Below are 20,560 nucleotides of genomic sequence, written 5' to 3' on the forward strand. Positions count from 1 at the left end.
TAATCAAGTTTGTTGGCATTTAATAATAAAGTCAAGTGAAACGTAGGGGAGGAGCACAGTATTATATGTTTAGAGGTATTACCTTATATGAATACAACTTACTTACTTACTACTTATATGAATACAACTTTTTTTTTTTTTTTTAGTTTTCGTGTAAAGGCTGGGCCGTGCAGTTCTGAAGTTTGCTTAGATTATGCTCTGTACCGACTGTACTATACGGTAGCGAGACATGGACTTATCCAGAAAAAGATAAGAGTAAAATTAACGCAATTGACATGAGATTCATGCGCATAATAAGCGGGAAATCCCTAATGGACAAAGTAAGTAACGAGATAATTCTAAAAGAATGTGGTGCAGAAGAGACGCTAGTAGGCACATGGGAAAGAAATCGGTTAAGATGGTTCGGACATGTTGAGAGAATGCCAAATGAACGACTAATGAAACAAGTGTATCAAGGTAAAGTAAATGGCTACGTGCCCAGAGGTAGACCGCGGAAAGAATGATTAGAATGTGTGAATGAGAACCTACTTAGAAGAGACATAAGAAGTCACAGAAACACGAGAGCCTGCATGAAAAAATGCATGGACATAAAAGAAGCTAGAGAAGTATGCCAGGACAGGAAAGTATGGCGAAAAATAGTTAATAAAAAGAGTGTCAGTAGAGTGAACGACGCCTGAAACAAAGACCTTGGCTATTAATGGACCCAAGTGGGGAACCTTACATAACGGCTTCGTGAGGTTCTTCGCTTGGGGTGATTGCTAGCGAGATTGATCAGCAACCTGGGTCGAAGCAGTGTTGCGGAAAGAACGTGTTATTTACATAAATAGCACGAGAATTCTGGATCAATCTGAAAAATCTCTATCCTATCCACACACTACTCCTTTCCCCTGCCGAGTGAGTCACGCCTACCCCGAAAGGGAAATGGCTTAATGGTGTAATCTGTGGTGACTACAATCGGGCCTCTCATTACGGCGCGTCTAGGGGCTGTATGTGGACATTTTTCTCGGAAGCGCACTACCCCCACTAACGTCCTCCGCACCTCGACACTTTTGCACGCTCTGCTTCTGAATAAGGTGCACTTTGCTGCATATAATATACGTGGTGCAGTGCGAGCCATGTACATTAGAGTGGCCCCAAAATACATTGCAAAATTTTTTTTAATCTAGAGGACAAGCCGTCCTCAAAAATGTTTCCATTGTTATTTAATTAACATGGGAAAATTTGTGATTTTCAAAAAATGTATCTCATACTTCGGAGTTTGATCGAAACGTACGAAGTTTTTTAGGGATTTTTATTTGTTTAAATTATTGTAACTTATTTAGACAATTATTTATTCCCAAAATTTGATTGAAATAATCGTATTTTCTGAATGAAATATAATAGTTGGTCATTATTTGGAGTCGTAAATTTGGTTAAAAACATGGTGTAATTATGTAAACAATTAATCATAGTTTATTTTTTAAATTTCTAAAAATGTGGTCAGTGATGTCCCCTTTTTCTCAAATTAGTATTTAATGCTACTTTTTGTTGAATATATACATAATTTTTGTACATTTCTTCTAATGCTTGATAAATTTCTATTTGCTATATAAAATAGAGTACATACAATTATTTTTCTGATTATATAGTGTATAGTAATAATATATTAAACATATTTTAATCGGTTTAACAAATATAATTTTTTTGAACAATTACTTTTTCAACAATATTTTTAAATCGTATTTTGTAAATTAAACATAATATACAATTATTTCGAGTAGTTAATTCTGTTAAAAACTTCAAGTCATTGTTTAAACAATTTTTATTCTTTATCCATCCATTTTAATTTTGAAGGAAATTCGAAAAAACAATAATTCATTGCATAAGCAGTTACATGAAGATTTTAGCAGAATTTAGTACTCAAAATCATTTAATATTATGCTCAATTAATAAAATACGATTTTTATATAATAATAATAAATTTGTAGGTGTTTTAAGAAGACCCAAAATAGTTCGAAATTCGGATATGCTTATAGTTAAACTGGGTGCGTAAGTTATTTTAAGAGTAAGTTTTGGGAGACAGAGGTTGTTTTTAAAATTCATTTTTGCCGTTTTGAAGATGCCAAAAAAAGCGCAAAATTCTGGTGCTGTTGATTTTGCTAAAAAAAAATTAAGTTTTCTGTAGTGGAGGTGCTGTTTGTCAACACTTCCACCAAAAAAGTCATTTTTTTTAGAAAAATAAAAGAGGCCAAAAATCGGTATTGGTGTCCAAGAAGGGCGCAAAAAACCCCCAAAATTCCGATATGCTTAAATTTAGTTTAAATGCATTTTTAAAGGTTGTATTTAGAAGATAGGGGTTGTTTTTGTGCTTACATTTTTGCATTTTTGAAGAACCTAAAAAGAGTCAAAAATTCTGGCGCTATTGATATTTTTAAATTTTTCATATTTTATGTAGTGGTGGTGTTGGCTGCTAGTATGTCCACCCAAAAGTCGGTTTTTTTGAGAAAACTAAAAAAGCCCAAAAATGGACATCAGTACCTAAAAAACCAAAAATTATGGCATTAAGAAAATATTCAAATTCCGTTGAGGAGGTGCTAGTGGAACGCACCTTCAGTATCACCCACTGACACACATTTTCTGAGCGAAAGAGACCATTTACCAGGTTAGTTCATCAACAGAATATTGTGTGTCATATATCCTTTCTATCATTAAAATGTTTTATCAAAAAAAGTAGGCAAGTTATATTAGCATACGCAATTAAATTTGGTTTCCTTTATTATTTTGACTCCCGGTTTGCGCAATTATTTTCATGAACGTGAGTGAATTTTAATTGTAATCTTTTGATCATTTTTAAATTTTTAATTCTTGCATTTATTTATATTTAGATCAACATATTGCAAACAATAACAAAATAAGTCCTAACATATATTTTAAGCATCTAAGGTTAATATTTATACCATCACTATTTTTATCATAACTAGATTTAGAGCAAATGAAAAAAAGTGCATTACTTGAATATGAAATACATTTTTCAAAAAAAGTTTCTAAGCGAACTGTGTTGATTTTTTTCATTATCGGTCATAAAATATTCAAATAGTAGAATAATAGTATACTTTTAAGTGAAAAAAGCTTTCCTTTTTATGGTAAAATATCTATAGGTATGTTAAAATAAATAAAAATAATTCTGCATTTAAATTGAAAAATAATATTACTAGTCCGAATCGCTCTTTTGATAAAATCGTCTCTCAGTCGTTTCCAGGAGATGTGAGATAAGAGCGAACTGCTCACATTGCAGTCAAGATTATTCACTTCTCATGAACTTGCAAATTTGTCAAGTTCAGTTTCGAAAATCATAATGAAACATTTATGATATAATTTCTTTGTCATTTAAATTAAAAAAATTATTATAAATTGTGTATAAAAGTTGTATAATAGTTCTGAAAATGTTTCATGTTGAGAAATAGTTTTCTTCAATATCGATGATTTATTACTTAGCAGTAATTTATTTCAGTTTAACCCCATTGATATTTAATATCCACCGAGAGTACATACCATTTATGTAATTGTTACAGAATATAAATTAACACTATAAGTTGGTATCAAATCAAGGTCACAGTCTAGACACTCTTAAACTAAAATATCTTCTGTCTTTTCGTATTTGCAAACAAATTTTTAGAATGTACGGTGTGGCTAGAACAATAATATTAGCCTAATTTATTATAAAAAACGAAGAGTCTCGTCGTCCCGAAATTCCTTCTCAGTTAGCCAAAGATTATCAAAACTACTAGTTGTCCCTAGAAAAAATCCAGAAACGAATAAAACTAAAAGTTAGGTTGCGTTTTAGAAAATGTAGTCCTTTAACCTTTAACTCATCCAAATCAATTTATATATTTGCTCTGTGTGACCATAGTCTCAAGTTCGTTCGAAGCCCCTCTTAAATTTCCGCGCGCTTGGATTAGATCCTACTTTTATTATTTGAAGCTTAATAAAACTATGAAATTTTTAATTTTTTCTTTATTTATTTCAGTTAACTAACACAAATTCACCAAAAGTCTTAGTTTTTTTGTGAAAATAAGGACTATCTTGCCAAAAAGTTTAGAATTTTTTTAAATAGGACTTGCTGCTGGAAATAATTTAAGTCACACCCATAAACCTTTCCAACATCTGATAAGGGGAAAGGCGGCCGTGTGTCTGATTACAGAAATAAGTTATGGTCACATCCCCTATCCCCTTTTCAACGCCTTATAAGGGGCGGGAAGGCATCCCTGTGACTGATCATAGAAATAATGTAAGATCACACCCCTGCCCCTTTTCCAACTCTAATTACTCTAATTACTCTAATTTGAGTAATTTTAAAAGGTATTTAAAAGTTTTGAAAAGTTTCAAAATTAATTTTGAACTTCAAATGATTTAATTTAAAACAAAATGTAGACAATGATGACAAGGCTGAAAAATATTGCGAGGCTCGAGGACTGAAAATCACTATATTTTAATAACTATAATTGCACTATTAGCATTTTTTCAGAATGATTGGCTAAATGGTGAAAATAGGCTAATTGTTCCGAATTTCGGTGTGGCTAACATTTTTGGTAATTTTTGTTTAGTTAAAAAGATAAATTTCATAAAATGTATCCTTTTCGGGATGACTAGCATTTATCTTGATTTCCGGCTAGTCGTCCCGAAATTCGGGATGACTTGCCCAAGATGAAAAAAATGCTATTCATCCCGAAATTCGGGACGACTAGACGCAGCCGTTTCTAGATTTACAGATATTCTCAAGGCGAATCCCTTGATAAAGTATGATAACCCCTGTTTTTTCCGAGTACCAAAAGAAAATCTTCAGATTTCAGAGAAATCGGTGAATATTCAGCGGATACGCAAAGCCTAAGGAATTTCCCAATGATTTAACATGGGAAAAATCAGCTTTTCATAATCTAATATTTAAACGCGATAATATTTTACAAATAGTTTCATATTTTAGTATATTGTTAAGAATTCGTTAAAGAATAAGAATCAGTCATTGATTCTGAGGTTGAATGACTTTAAGCCATTTATATAGGTCTACAAAGAAAACCCCCAAAGTCACATTTTTTATTTTCCATAATATAGCGGTTTATTGACGCTTTTTGGAAGTTTTTTTTTTCATATTCAATGATTAGTCAGTGAATGAATTATTGATTACTTATAAAAAAAAACTTTTAAAAAGCGCTAATAACCCGTAATATTACGTTAAATTCAAATTTGTCACTTAAGGGGTTTTCTTTGGAGACCCGTAGGAGTGGCTTAAGGCGCTTCAAACGTCTGACAAATCCGCCACAGCCAAACTACGTCCAAACGAATTGATTGTTGAACAGAATATGTTAACCACGTAATCTAAAGGTAATCATGCCGGTCCATTCAGATAGCTTTTCCCGAAAATTTTACTGTTGTTCTTGTTTTTTGTAATTGACAGTGTTGTGTGCGGAAAGCGGTTGCGAGGAAATACAATAGTGAGACATTGTTTGGAGTAGTATTTTTTTAAAACGTGTGATTATTTAAACAAATAATTATTGTTTATTTTCTAAATATCTCAAAATTAAGTCAGAGATTTCAACTTTTTTCCCCCAGTTATAGTATCCTATGATATGTTTCGTTGGATAATTACATAGTTTTGATACATTTATTCTAATCTTTAACCAATTTCATTTTTTTAAACCATTTTTATTTGGTTAAGCAATTTTCTTTCGAAAACGTTTGAAAATTGATATAAAACGAAACATGCACCACCAGTGTATAGAAAGAATATATTTAACATTTTTTCTTTTTTTTTACAGAAACTAAATTTGTTTAAGCAATTATTTTTTCCCCAAAATATGTTAAAAATCGTATTTTAATGAAATAAACAGAATATTGATAGATTTTGAGCAACAGTAAATTCTGCTAAAAAAGTTATGCCATTGTTCATGTATTTATCCTATATAATATACAGACAGAAAAATAATTGCATATATACCACTTTATATTATTTTTTAAAGTTATTAAAAAGAAAGTGCTTCGGCAAATAAAAATTGCTTAAATAAATGCAAATTGGTAAGCATTAGAATTAATATCTCAACATTATGTAATTATTCAATTACAGTATACCATTTTGAGGAAGAAGTGGACATATCTGGCTCAATTTTCAGAAATTGCGAATTCAAACAATAATTCATTGCTGAAATATTCAATAATGTTTTCAAGAAAATTTACTGCTCCAAAAAATGACCAGCTATTACACTTCATTCAGAAAATATGCCCAGTGAGCACAAAATTTGGCGACGTCTTTACGACATCGTTACGAAATCTTTACGACAACTTTACGACACTTTTGAAGTATACCGGTTTTAAAAAATGCTTTGTTTCAATCCAAAATACCTCAAAAACTGAACCCAGCTATCCGAAAAGGATTTCTAATAGCAATACAAATGTTAAAAAATTGATTGAATTTGTTATAAACAAATAGGTGAATGAAAATGGTTTCGTGCGGATTGGTGGTGATTCGTCACTTAATTCGCACCAGATTTGAACAATTTATGGACAAAAGGAGTTTTTTAGGTAAATTAATAAAATATAATAAATAATTTGTCATTTTAAAAGCAATTTTTATAAACTTCCCTATCAAGTATTTTTGATGGAGTAAATAATGTTTTTTCTATGGAATCAATCAGATATTACTTGGAAATGAATCCTAAATATCACCCCAGTAGGCACAAAATTTGGCGATGTCTTTACGATATCGTTACGACATCTTTATGATATCGTTACGACATCTTTATGACATTTTTACGACACCTTTATGACATTTTTACGACATCCTATGTCCATGTCGTTTCAATGTCTTTACGATATCCTAAAGACATCGTCAGATCATACGCCGTTTTGACGCTATCGTAAAGACACCTTAACGATATGGACATAGGATATCGTAAAGTTGTCGTAAAGATGTCATAACGATGTCGTCAAGACGTCGCAAAATTTTGTGCCCACTGGGATATTTCGTCACCAACTAAAAGTTAATCATTTTTTAAACTACCTCAATTAAAAAATGCACTATTTGGCTATTTTTTAAGGTACGAAACTTGATTTTTTCGATGCAATGGACTGGAAATAACTAACTTCTAAATTTTTAATAACATTTTGATAACAGTAAACAATTTATCATTGTAAACAACAATTGTTTAAACAAATTTGCATCATTTCATGTATTTATGAATAAAATTCAATGATTTTTTGCTATGAATCGATAACGTTTGATAATTGTTTAACCAAACTTAATTAACAAATGCATTATTTGGCTACTTTTTGGCATTTACACTTGTTTTTTTTTTGTAATCAACTATTAATAATACATTTTTAAACTTTTTTTAAAAGTTCGATAACGCTCCACTATTTTTATTTTCATTAACAATGTAGTAGGACGATATCAATAAAACAGAAAGTGTTTTTCTTAGAATAAGAAAGATATCATAATAATATCCCCACCTGTGAAATACTTATGAAAATCTTATACTATATAATGTGTATGGCTACCTTCACTAAACTGTTAATAAAACTAAAAATAGTGGATCGTTATCAAACTATTAAAAAAGTAAAAAATGTGATATTAAGAGTTGATTACACAAAAAAAAAACAGTTTAAATTCTAAAAAATAGCCAAATATTGCATTTGTTAATTAAGATTAGTTAAACCATGATCAAATGTTAACGGTTCATAGCAAAAAATCATAGCTAAATAACTATAGCTGTTAATTCCGCCAAAAAGGCGATATTTTATTTATAAATACATGGAATGATACAAATTATTTACAGTCATCAAAATGTTCTTAACAATTTAGAAGTTAGTTATTTACAGTTATTTGCATCGGAAAAAATCAAGTTTGTACCTACAAAAATAGCTAAATAGTGAATTTGTTGATTAAGATAGTTTAAACAATTATTAAATTTTATTTGCTGGCTAAATATGATACTTAGGTTTTATCTCTAAGCAATATGTGATCGGTTCCATAGAAAAAAGTTTATTTATTCCATAAAAAATACATGACATGGATATTTGTTTATAATAATTGCTTTTAAAATAACAAATAATTCGTTGACATTTAAAAATTAAACTAAAAAACTCTTTTTGTCCATAAATTGTTAAAATTTAGTGCGAATAAAGTGACAAATCGCCGGCAATCGCCACGAAACCATTTTCATTCACTTATTTGTTTATAACAAATTCAATCAATTTTTTAACACTTGCATCGATATTGAACATAAATTTGGATAGTTGCTTTCAGTTTTCTGGGTATTTTTTATTGAATCAAAACATTTTTTTAACCGGTATACTTCAAAAGTCAATTTTTTTTCATTTTTGTTATTGAATAAACAAAAATTTGAAAATTGGCCATTACAGTTCAATGCGAAATTATATTAGTTATATTTTATAAAAAGTTAAAATCGGATAACAATTGTCTTCTGAAAATCAATTTGTCCACGGAAGTTTTTTTTTTGCCCCAATGTGCGCAGTGAGGTAGTTTCCAGCTGTTGTCAAATAATAGTGTCGGGATATCAACCAGCCTTTGACAGTTCTTTGTGGTGATTGCTTTCAATTTATAATTTTTTTACGCTTTCACTGGATGAAACTTGAGGTTTTCATCTTTACATTTGATAGGGGTAGTTTCTACGGTTGTGGATTATACCACAACCAATTATAATTTTGGAACAAAATAAATGCTTAAACAAATTCAGTTTGTTTGAAAAAAATTAAAAATGGTAAATATATTTTTTCTATGCACTACACAGTCAGAAAAATAATTTTATATGCTCAAAATTATATGCAATTATTCAAGAAGAAGTAGCATAGGATACCAAATTGAGAAAAAAAGTTGAAATCTCCAACTCAATTTTGAAAATAAACAATAATTATTTGTTTAAATAATCACATGTTTTTTTTTTAATTTTACTACTCCAAACAATGACTAACTATTACATTTCCTTCCCCCAGCATACTGTATACCGCGTGCCAGTTTCAAGCGAGAAAATACAGTCCACTTTCAATTACAGAAAAACAATAACAAGAACATTTTCGGGGGTGCGGATATTGCGTTCAACAATTCATCAGTTTAGACGTAGTTTGGATTTAGCGAAGTGGACAGCCGTTTGAGTAACACTTGGGAACAAAGGCGAACCCCTCGCTTACCGCTCCCACCCCTCACATTCGTGTACTACCGTGTATACTATCCCGCGCGCCAGTTTCAAGCGAGAAAATACAATCCATTTTCAATTACAAAAAACAGCAACAACAAGAACATTTTCGGGAAAAAACCAGCTGAATGGACCGGTATAATTACCTTTAGATTATGTGGTTAAAATATTGCGTTCAACAATTTATCCGTTTAGACGCAGCTCGGCTGAGGCGAATTTAACATCCGTTTGAAGGGCCTTAAAGTCATTCACCTTCAAATTTGATGATTACTTCTTAGTCTCTGACAAATTCTAAAAAATATGCTGAAATGCGCCAATATTTGTAACTTATCATCGCGTTTAAATATTATTTTTACAAAAAGGAAACTTCATGATCTTTGCTTGACCTGTAAATATTAATCGAATCCTCCAGGTTGAAATAAGAGTCGCCGGGATACTTTTGAAGTTGGTATTTTTAAAACCTGCTTTACGCGTTAAATTCTTTACTAAAACAAAAAATCTAACCATTTCCGGCCACTTTCGGGACATAAATATAATGTCGCGTGATAGAATATAAATTGAAGTATAATTTCCCGTTGCAACCCCAAAATCGATACTTTTACCTTTGTTCACAAAAACTCGAATATCTCCTAAACTGCGATGGACAAAGTGGGCTTTCGTAGGGGAACGACACATCTAAAAAAAGTAAATAATGTAAAATAAAGCGCTTAAAATTTCTTTGATAAAATTTCATAAGAGCAATAAGTTTTTCGAGAAAAACTAATTTCATATCTTGTCATGGCTGGTTTTAGGTTAAGAAATATTCGCGTTTTTCTAAGTTGAGGATCGAGTTGAGGACAAAATTATAATTTATGGGTTTAAGTGGGGGATGGTAATGGCTATAGCGAATTAATTAGGAATATACGCATATCCAGATAGTAACCGGAAGTAGGTATATTTCATGTTCGAAGAAAAAATATAACACGTATGCTTATGACACTCGCCAAGTTTAGATGCGTTTTGCACGAAAAACGGTTTTTCGACGTCCCAACTTCAAAAATACCCGCGGTGATTCATTTTTCAACTCCATTTCGGCCATAAGAATCCTTTTCATACGGATGCCTACATTTAATTTTCAACCATCGAGCAATCTGGAAATCTTGAATGGAAGAATTGGAAACCAGTTTTTATTTCAGTAAGATTTGGAGCATTCCGGATATAACCGGTATTATTTGCCCTTTAGAAAGGCCCGGGTACAAGACCTTTTGTAAGGGTATCGCTCTCATATACTTTCTCTGGAAGTGTTTTGATAAATGCGACGTATTTACTATGCCTATGGATTCATAAAAAAATAAAATAAGGACCTTACGTAACAAATTTAAAAAAAAAAACATTTTTACATCTTCCTCATAATAAGAAGGTATTAGTTTTATGTGAAAACTGCCCATCACGAGTTTCTTTAAATCTCCACTTGTGATGATTTAGGGCCCTCAAGTAATAATAAACAATTCCACTATCTGTAACGGATCCGTACATCCATGCAGTTTCTTTATTTTAAACATGTGAGTTAGGCTCTTGCCGTAGTGAAGGGCGAAGCAGACCTCGAAGGCTGTAGGGTGGGTCCCATTCCAGAACAACTTCTCCTTCCTAGTCTAATATAAAAGTGTCTATTTTAGGACAACCTTATTTTTTTACGCAACATTTTACACACGTTTCGAGACCCGCTGAATCCGAAAAAGACAGTTTTACGATTGTGTCTGTCGCCATTGTCGTTGACGTATATACACTGGATAACTCTTGAAAGACTAATCGGATTCTGTTGTTATCCTAAAAAATAACATTAAAATGAACAAATTCGATTTTTGCAAAAAAGACACAAGATACAACAAATTTAAAGACAAAATATATTTGAACAAAAAATAACTATCCACTTGTCATTAATTATTTTTTATAGAACGCATAGCTTTTGTTTGAATCGTTCAAAATAACAATACATTTGAAAAAAATAAATTTTTCGAAAAATGACGCAAACTGCGAAGAAAATGAATCAACAAAAGTTGTTTACCCAAAAAAATGCTACAAATTGGTTCGTACTCATTTTTTGATAGGAAATGTGGTTTTTGTTTCAATCGTAAAAAATTACATTGAAAATTAAATGTATGCACAGACTGAGATAAATATCGGACATTCCACATAATATTTGACACAACAATTTTTGTTCACGTAAAATATTTTTTTTTTCTTGTTTAACACACCAAAATATGCGATACGTATTTTTTTATTTCAGTAATTATTGAATAATGTAAATCAAATATTCACACTAAAAACTCTGGTGTCAATTTTGTTGCAGGTCATTTCAAGATGGTGTTTCATCTCTCTCGTTGTTGGGGTACGAAATTCTTCAATTGTTTTTGCCGCAAAACTGTAAGAATAATTGACAGTAGGTAACGTTTCGTACCCCAAGTTCGAGGGAAACGATACCTTGTGAAGTGGTATTATTCACACTACCAAGACTAATTTTTTTGCAGGTATTTGGTACCCTGAAATTGGTGTTAGATTAACACTTTGTTTTTACTGTGTTTATAAACGAATATATTCTTTTCAATTTGAACCTATATTTTTATTTTTGTTATTTGAAAAAGTCGACTAAACTTTTTTTCTTCATCTGGTCAAAATCATAATTTTTGGGTGGAAAATTCGATTATTCACTTAAAGTTGAACTACTTAGTAAAAAAATTAATTTTTTCTTTTTAAGGATTCATAATTATAGTCGAAAATTCAACTGTTTGTCTTTAAATTGGGTTGAAAATTCAGCTTTTTGTAGATAATACTCTTTTTGACTTTAAAATAAAATAATTTCGTTGAAAGTTCACGTATTTTGTTGAAAATTGACCTTGTTTGGTAGAAATTTAATCTTCTTAATTGAAAATGTATCATTTTTGAATATCAACTGTACATTTTCTTGGATTTAAAAGTGGATTATTTCGCTAAGAGTTGAACTACTTTGTAAAAAATACGCTTTTTTAACAAGTTTTCTAATTATGGTTGAAAATTTAACTATTTGGTAAAAAGTTTAACTCTTGGATTGAAAACTCATATTTTTCGCTTAAAAAATTCAACTTTTTGTAGATAATTCGTCTTTTTGACTTTAAAATTAAAAAATTTCGTTGAAAATTCATGTATTTTGTTTAAAATTTGTATTTTTTTGTAGATCATTACTTTTCTTGGTCGAAAATATATCTGATTGGTTGACAATTTAACAGCTTTGTTGAAAACTATTTTTTCTGTTAAAAATTATTTATCTTTATCTGAAAATGTTACTATTATATTATTGATTAAAAATTAATCGTATATATTGGTTATGTTGGAAAATCATTTATTTTTTATAGAACATTAATGTTCTTGGTCAAAAATTCACCTTTTCCCTGGAAAATTTAACAATTTTGTTGAAAATTCTTTTTTTTTGTTCAAATCAATTTTTTATCAGAGTTTTTATCTGGACATTGAACCATTCCATTTTTGGTTGAAACTTTATCCTGTACATTGTATTAGTTAAAAAACCAGTTATTTGATAGAATTGAAAAACAATTGATTCTACAAGATGATTCTGAATCCGTTCAAAACTAAAGACTTAATAGATATTAGTTTATGAAATTATTTTCAATTATGACTTGAAAGATTATTTCAGTCTAAAAAAATTTTATTTTTAACCCGTTCAATTTGAAATTTTTTAATTAAAAAAAGAAAATTTCGTAAATTATCAACAATATTTGACCGTTCATTGAAAACAATCCATTACAAACAACTGTTAAAACTATACAAATTTGAACAGAATGGTTCGAAATAGAAAGCCTTGAATTGTTAAATTTGTAATGAGCTAAATTTTAAGTTTGAACGCTACAATTTTAATTTAAAAAAAGATTCAAAATTAATTAAAAACTTGAAATTATTTCAAATAATTTGAAACACGATGTAGATTTTCGCAGATTAAAAAAAAGCTTTTTGAGCATTGTAAAATATTTAAAAAGAATGACAAAATTGTTGTGATTGCTAAGAAAATTAAAAATAAATTTTTATTTTGAAAAATTAATTTAAAGTGAGTATTTGAAAAGATTTAAAAAATTAAAAAAAAAAGAATTAGGACGATTTTAAGACAATTTTTTTATTTTGCAATTTTTTTAATTTTAGGAAAAAAATCTAATTAACAAAATATATCAATTTTCAACCCAAAAGTTTACTTTTTAACAAAATTAATTAATTTTCTATCAAATAATTGATGTTTTAACTAATGCAACGTACAGGATACTTTTTCAACAAAAAATGGAATAGTTCAATTTCCAGATAAAAACGATTAATTTTTAATCAATCCTATAATAGTTACATTTTCAGATAAAGATAAATCATTTTTAACAGAAAAAAATAATTTTCAACAAAGTTGTTAAATTGACAACCAATCAGATGAATTTTCGAATACGAAAATTAATGATCTACCAAAAAATACAAATTTTAAAGAAAATACATGAATTTTCAACGAAATTATCTCATTTTAAAGTCAAAAAGACCTTTCAACGAACTTTCAACGAACTTTCAACGAAATTATTTAATTTTAAAGTCAAAAAGAGTATTATCTACAAAAAGCTGAATTTTCAACCCTATTTAAAGGCAAACAGTTGAATTTTCAACTATAATTATGAATCCTTAAAAAGAAAAAATTAATTTTTTTACTAAGTAGTTCCACTTTAAGTGAATAATCGAATTTTCCACCCAAAAATTATGATTTTAATTTTTAACAATATAGTTTCATTTACAACATAACGACTTTGCAACCAAAAAATATTTACAGTTGATAATTCAACCGAAAAATGTAATTTGTAATCAAAAAGTATAAATTTTCCATAAAACAATCTAATTTCTACAAAGAAAGACGAATTTTGAACAAAATACATGATTTTTTAACCAAACATGATATAGATTAATTGTCAGTTTCAAAAATGTATTATGAATACGCGCGCGGTTCGCTTCGCTCGCAAGTTTGAGCGCGCCTGGGGCGCGCGACGGTTGAATCTGGTGCTTCGCGCTCGACAATAGGTTACCTCGCGTTTCGCGCTCGAACATAATTACACCTCGCGCTTCGCGCTCGGATATTTATTCTTTGCATTTGGAATGCTTAAAAAAAACTTTATCAAAAAGATCTCTTTTAGATGGCAGTATTTATATGCGTCTTCATATTCTGAATTGTCTACTTAATTAAGTATAGTTAAAGATTAAGTTTCTCAAAGCTCTGTAGGATTTAAGGTACACATTCTCATCGTGCCACTCGCGCTGCGCGCTCGTTTTCCAACAGACATTTGTAAACAGGTTTTGATGAATTTTTTCTCGTAATTTTCGTCGTTTTTTCACACATTTTAATTTTAAAAATTTTTTTCAACGTAATTTTTCACGAAAAAAAAACAAAAAGTACGCGTCCTATGAAGAAGTGATTCTTAATGAAGTTGTAGATCTTTTTTCGGATAACCATTTTTATTAATTCATCTTTTTTCGTATCCTACATAGTTTGTCCACAAAATGGAATTTTGTATTATCCATTATTTTTTGTGCAATCAATATTTGAATTTTCGATTTTTGAAGAAAATCCAATAATTGGCTATGATAATCTTGTAGGGCTTTCAAAAAGAAACGTTTTTCTTCTCTCGACTTTTTTTCATATCGTGCGTTTTTCGGCTTCAAATTTTGATTTTCGGTTGATTAAAAAATTTTTGAAAGCGCTATAACTCTGAGAATTTTCTTTTTATTGAAAAAAGTCATAGAGGTAAATTGTTTTTTTTTTGTTTAATACTATAAATATCCGTACATAGAATTTTGAAATTCAGAAAAAAGTGGTCTCAAAAATTTGCAAAATGCGCTCACTTTTTGAATTTTTATCAAAAATGGCTGTTTCACGAACTCGTCCTTTCTTTTAAGACCTAAAAAAAGCGTGCCAAAAACAAATTTGATTCATTCATTTTTTCGAGAGTTATCGTGTTTACGGACGGACGGACGAACGAACGATCGGCCGGCGGACAGACATACAGACGCCATCGTAAGAACCTGATTTTCGGATTCAGGGGGTCTCGAAACGTGGAGATCCGTTGAAAAAGTGTGATATCAAATTTCCGACAATTCTAATACGTTCTCAATCATAAATGATGAGAATGTAAAAATTAAATTTCTACCAAACAAGGTCAATTTCCAACAAAATACATGAAATTTCAACGAAATTGTTGAATTTTAAAGTCAAAAAGAGTATTATCTACAAAAAAAGCTGAATTTTTAATCCAATTTAAAGGCAAATAGTTGAATTTTCAACTATAATTTTGAATCCTTAATAAGAAAAAATTAATTTTTTACTAAGTAGTTCAACTTTAAGTGAATGATCAAATTTTCCACCCAAAAATTATGATTTTAATTTTAAACAATATATTTGCATTTACAACGAAACGACTTTGCCACCAAAAAATATTTACAGTTGATAATTCAACCGAAAAATGTAACTTTTAATCAAAAAGTATAAATGTTCCATAAAACAATTTAATTTCTACAAAGAAAGACGAATTAAAAAAAAAATACATGATTTTTTAACCAAAAATTGTATGGATTAATTGTCAGTTTCAAAAATGTATTTTGAACGAATAAGATGAACCTTCAAATAAAAAAAATAAAAATTTTAGCAAGATAGTTGAAATTTGATAGAAAAGAGGACTTTTTTTACAAAATAGTCAAAATAATTAATTTTTCAATCAAATAATTGAGTTTTTATCCAAACGAGATGAATTCCAAAATCGCCAATTTCTTTAATTTCTTTCAAATGCGGATCAAGATATAAATAAGACTATTATAATATAACAGAATCATAATATTATCTTTAATAATATATGTATATATTTATATATATAATAGTATTAATATTTATATAATTTATATTTGATACTTGAAATAACGTAAACTCAAAATATACGCATATAAAGAGGCGCGCGAAGTATTCAAATCATCAGAATCGCCAGCATCGAAAGCTGGAAATATCAGAAATTAAAATCCCAATCTCTTCAGTTTATTTCAAAGCAGATAGAGATATAAATAGAACCACCGAAGTGTTCCGACTGGCAATCGTACACCTTCGAGTTTTCAGATTCAGAAGAGGAGAAATGGGTTGCGCGCGCAACCCAGTCATTTACATCGTCTCCTACTATATTTACACGGACATAGACGTGTGATAGTATGGGATCACGTCTCGTTTCAGATCTGGGTTCACCGATAGACGACATTTTCAATATAATTTCGAAACAAGTATACGATAGTAAAAATACAGGCGATCAAATTAAGATCTACAAATGAACCTAATAAATTCATAAACTATATAAAAGTATACAATTACGTTTTACCATAAATATATTAATCAGAATTAGACTGCCAGGGCAATCGGTATAAAACTTTTTCCTACTTCCACGTGTAAAAATACTTACACTTGAGATCGACTTGGTGATGTTTTATGTTTATCTCCAAGAAATCAATGCCTAGCTGTGTGTGAGACTGTTAACAGATGCGAAGGATTAAAATTGATAAATTAAAAATTTGTAATCATTAAATCAGTTATTTTTAATTAAAAATTCATAATATGTGGATCTGAACGAGTATAAGCCTGAAAGATTTTCTTCAAGACGTAAATTAAAATAATTTGAAGTCTGGCTCCATCTAAAAAATGACACATACTTTTTGTCAAAATATTCGAATTTAGCATGTCTTGTTTGGGGGCAATTCAAGTCGGAACCAAGTTGAAAAATGTTTACTTGGGTCAAGGTATAACAAAAAATCTGAACGGTAAAAAAATTGAGCTGTGACAGGGATATTATTCCTTATTACAGCCAAACATTAGGCTGAAAACGAACGAAGGAATTTAGAAAGATACCTGGATCAGCGAAAATGAATATCCTTGACCATTTTCCATATACCAGGGATATCGTATAGTCAAACCCTTAATAAGTATAGCTATAATAGGGATATTAAGAATAGGTGTCTGAAACAATTGTCGGAAGAGCGCCGGTGCATTATGGGAGCAGCGAAATAAAATGGCGAAGGTCTAATCGGGAACAGTGACAGTTGAGATTTACTTTGGACAATTAAACGCTTTTTACCACTTAAAATGTGCGCGATTGTTAATATTAAATGGAGTTTATGATGCAGTAATAATAATTTACATTTGTTTCGATTGTAGGCGATATCTATATTGAAATATCAAGAAACGCGATAAAAACAACAAACTTGACCTTCAAATGCATTACACGGATTTCAGGGAAATTCATTTTCGCGATACCAGACGAAAAATTGGCTACTGTAAGTTAATATATTTCTATAACAACTCAATTTTTTTTCTAATCTGAAGATAGTACAATTATACATAATCTGTCGAAAATAATAAACCTTCCAACATAGCAATTTTGCCCAAATTCCTGATTTACGAGAACAATTTACATAAAGTAACTAAATGTGTAACTCTTCTAACTAAACGTTTTACCCAATCCAAGCGTACACTTTCTTTGAGTTTAATATATTCTCTATTCACTCGTTCGCCTCAAGAATTTTTTTCCGTGTGGTTCTGTGTACAAAATATGACATTGTAAAACGTCCTCAGTTCCTCTTTAATATATGTTAATTGAAAGCAGTTCAAATCCGTCATTCAGTAATCAGTAATTTTTCCTTATGAATTAGTTAGTTTTACTGATTCGTCGGTGAAAAGTAACTGATTCATAGCTAGAATCCAGTCACTGATTAAAATTAATAAAATTTATAACTGATTCACATTTAGAGAGACTGTACTACAATCGTTCAGCTGGCTGATAAATTGCGTATAAAATATTCTCAGATGTATGAAATTCTAAGGAATTGACGTTCATTATGCAAACAAAACATTATTTACATAAAATATTGGAAGAGAAAAAAAGGGATTTTAACTTTAAGGGATTCAAATTTATAGTCATTTGTGTAAATTAGAAAAGTTCCAAGCCATAAATATATTTACTAGCTTCAGATAATTAGTTTCTTTAATACCCGCGCGAGAAATGCGATTTTGAGATTTACTTTTCCACACTACCCGTGCGGAAATCGCCAAATTTCTTACCGGTTTCAGACTTTGGCCAGGCTGGGGCCGCTAGCCTTGTCCTAGCTTGAATTTTGCAATGTCTCCAGCTTGGATCGGGCTAGTGTCAAAGTTCCTAAAATTGACGAAAGATGACGTAGTATATACTCTTTGTTCACTGTTTGCTTGCAAGTTTCACGTGTCAACCTTTACAGTTTACAAAGTGGCAAACACTGAAATTACTAGGCAGTCTGATCAGTACCTGAAAATTCTAAGAGATGGCATTCGTATTCACGAATGTGAACCATTTTCGTCGAGCTTCATCCTTCAAATTGCGCCTGTCAAAACTTCAGCCATTTATGTTTACGCATTTACAAGTTACAGCACTGAGAAGCGACTAACCTCCGAGTTTTTTTTAATATGGCAAAATCTGAGTTTCGAGTTTTGATCAAACACTACTATCTTCGCAAGAAAACGATATCCGAGACCAAGGCCAAGCTGGATAAGTATTACCCGGACTCCGCACCGTCGATTGGAACGATTCATAAGTGGTTTACCGAGTTTCGTTGTGGCCGTACGAGCACAGTTGATGCTGAAGAACCTGGGCGCCAAAAGAGGTCACTATACAAGAAAATGTCGAAAAAATCCATGATATGATGTTGAATGATCCCAAAGTGAAATTGAGAGAGGTAGCTAATGCTGTAGGCATATCATTGGAACGTATTGGCAATATCGTGCATTCAGTTTTGGGCATGAAGAAGCTCTGCGCGCGATGGGTGCCGCGTTTGCTCACAGTGAACCAAAAACGAATTTGTGTGACAACTTCCCAGCAGAATTTGGCATTATTTTCGCGTAAGCCGACCAAGTTTTTGCGCCGATTCATAACCATGGATGAAACCTGGATCCACTACTACACTCCTGAGTCAACGCAACAGGCAAAACAGTGGGTTCCACCGGGCCAAAGTGCTCCGAACCGTCCAAAAACGCAACAATGGGTCGAAAAGAAAAAGAAAAGAAAGAAAAACGACCAAATTTGAAGAAGAAAAAACCGCTTTATCATCACGACAATGCGCCTGTTCATTCATGCTTAGTTGCACAAGCAAAATTTCATGAAATCGGCTTCGAATTGGTTCCTCAGCCACCGTATTCACCAGACCTGGCCCCCAACGACTATTACTTGTTCCCTAACCAGAGGAGATGGCTCACCGGTAAGCGTTTTTACTCAAATGAGGAGCTCATAGCTGAAACTGAGTCGTATTTTGGAGACCTTCCGATCGAGTACTTTTTGGACGGTATCAAAAAGTTAGAAAATCGTTGGACTCACTGTATCAATCTAAAAGGAGAGTATGTTGAAAAATAAAACCGACTTTGGCCAAAAAGACATCTCCGTGTTTCATTTTTCAGGGGCGTATCAGACTGCCTAGTAAATGTATAAAAATTCCTAAAATAAAAAGCGGTGACAATGCAAGTACTTGCATTAATTATAAATTAATCAGAACCCGCTGAGATAATTAATGAAATACATTAAACTCTTTTGAGTGCAGTGTCGGGATTTGCCTTCAAATAGCCTTGGACAGTCAGAGACGCCTGAACCGTTTTCAATTTGAATGCATGCTATTGCGCAATATACTAGACTTCGTACTCGCGCACTGCAGATCTTCCTTAACGACTGTTAATAGGGCTCTCGCCCTATTCTCCTAAGAAACTTCAGTGGCCAGCAGTTGAAGCAGGGCCAAAAACGGAGTGACTGAGAGCGAGAGTTCGGTGTACCACAATTTGATAATTCGGATCAGATTGAAGAAAATGTTTTAAATCAAGGAGTCATTCACATAATACGTGGTATGTTTAAGGGGGAGAGGCTCAAACGTTTCTGAGAAATGTATCACATATTTTGTGAATGGCCCGTAATATATTTTAAGGGGAAATACAAATTATCATGTCCACTTTGAACCTTAATAAAAACTATTTCTACTTGATTTTTTTCTTTTAATTGAGAAAATAAAGAATGGTAAGGAATCAAAAAGAATCTAGGGCCAAGCGTGTACCAAGCTGGGCGGTCAAGCCTGGCAATATAACCGGGCCCTGTCCAGATTTGGCATTTCATTCGAGTTTGGCCTAGGATAGATTATCAGACCAGGGCCTAGTTTTCCCAAGTCTGGGCCCTGTTTGGGCCATGGCTACATTTCTACAAGGTTAGTGACTGATAAGTTTCGAATTTTACGTGGTAGCATCAGTCCATCTTTTAACCGATCACTTTTGCTGTTTCTCGCCAGGCCCCGAAATCGCCTTC

This window comes from Belonocnema kinseyi, chromosome 1 (assembly GCF_010883055.1).
Source record: "Belonocnema kinseyi isolate 2016_QV_RU_SX_M_011 chromosome 1, B_treatae_v1, whole genome shotgun sequence".
Lineage (NCBI taxonomy): Eukaryota > Metazoa > Arthropoda > Insecta > Hymenoptera > Cynipidae > Belonocnema > Belonocnema kinseyi.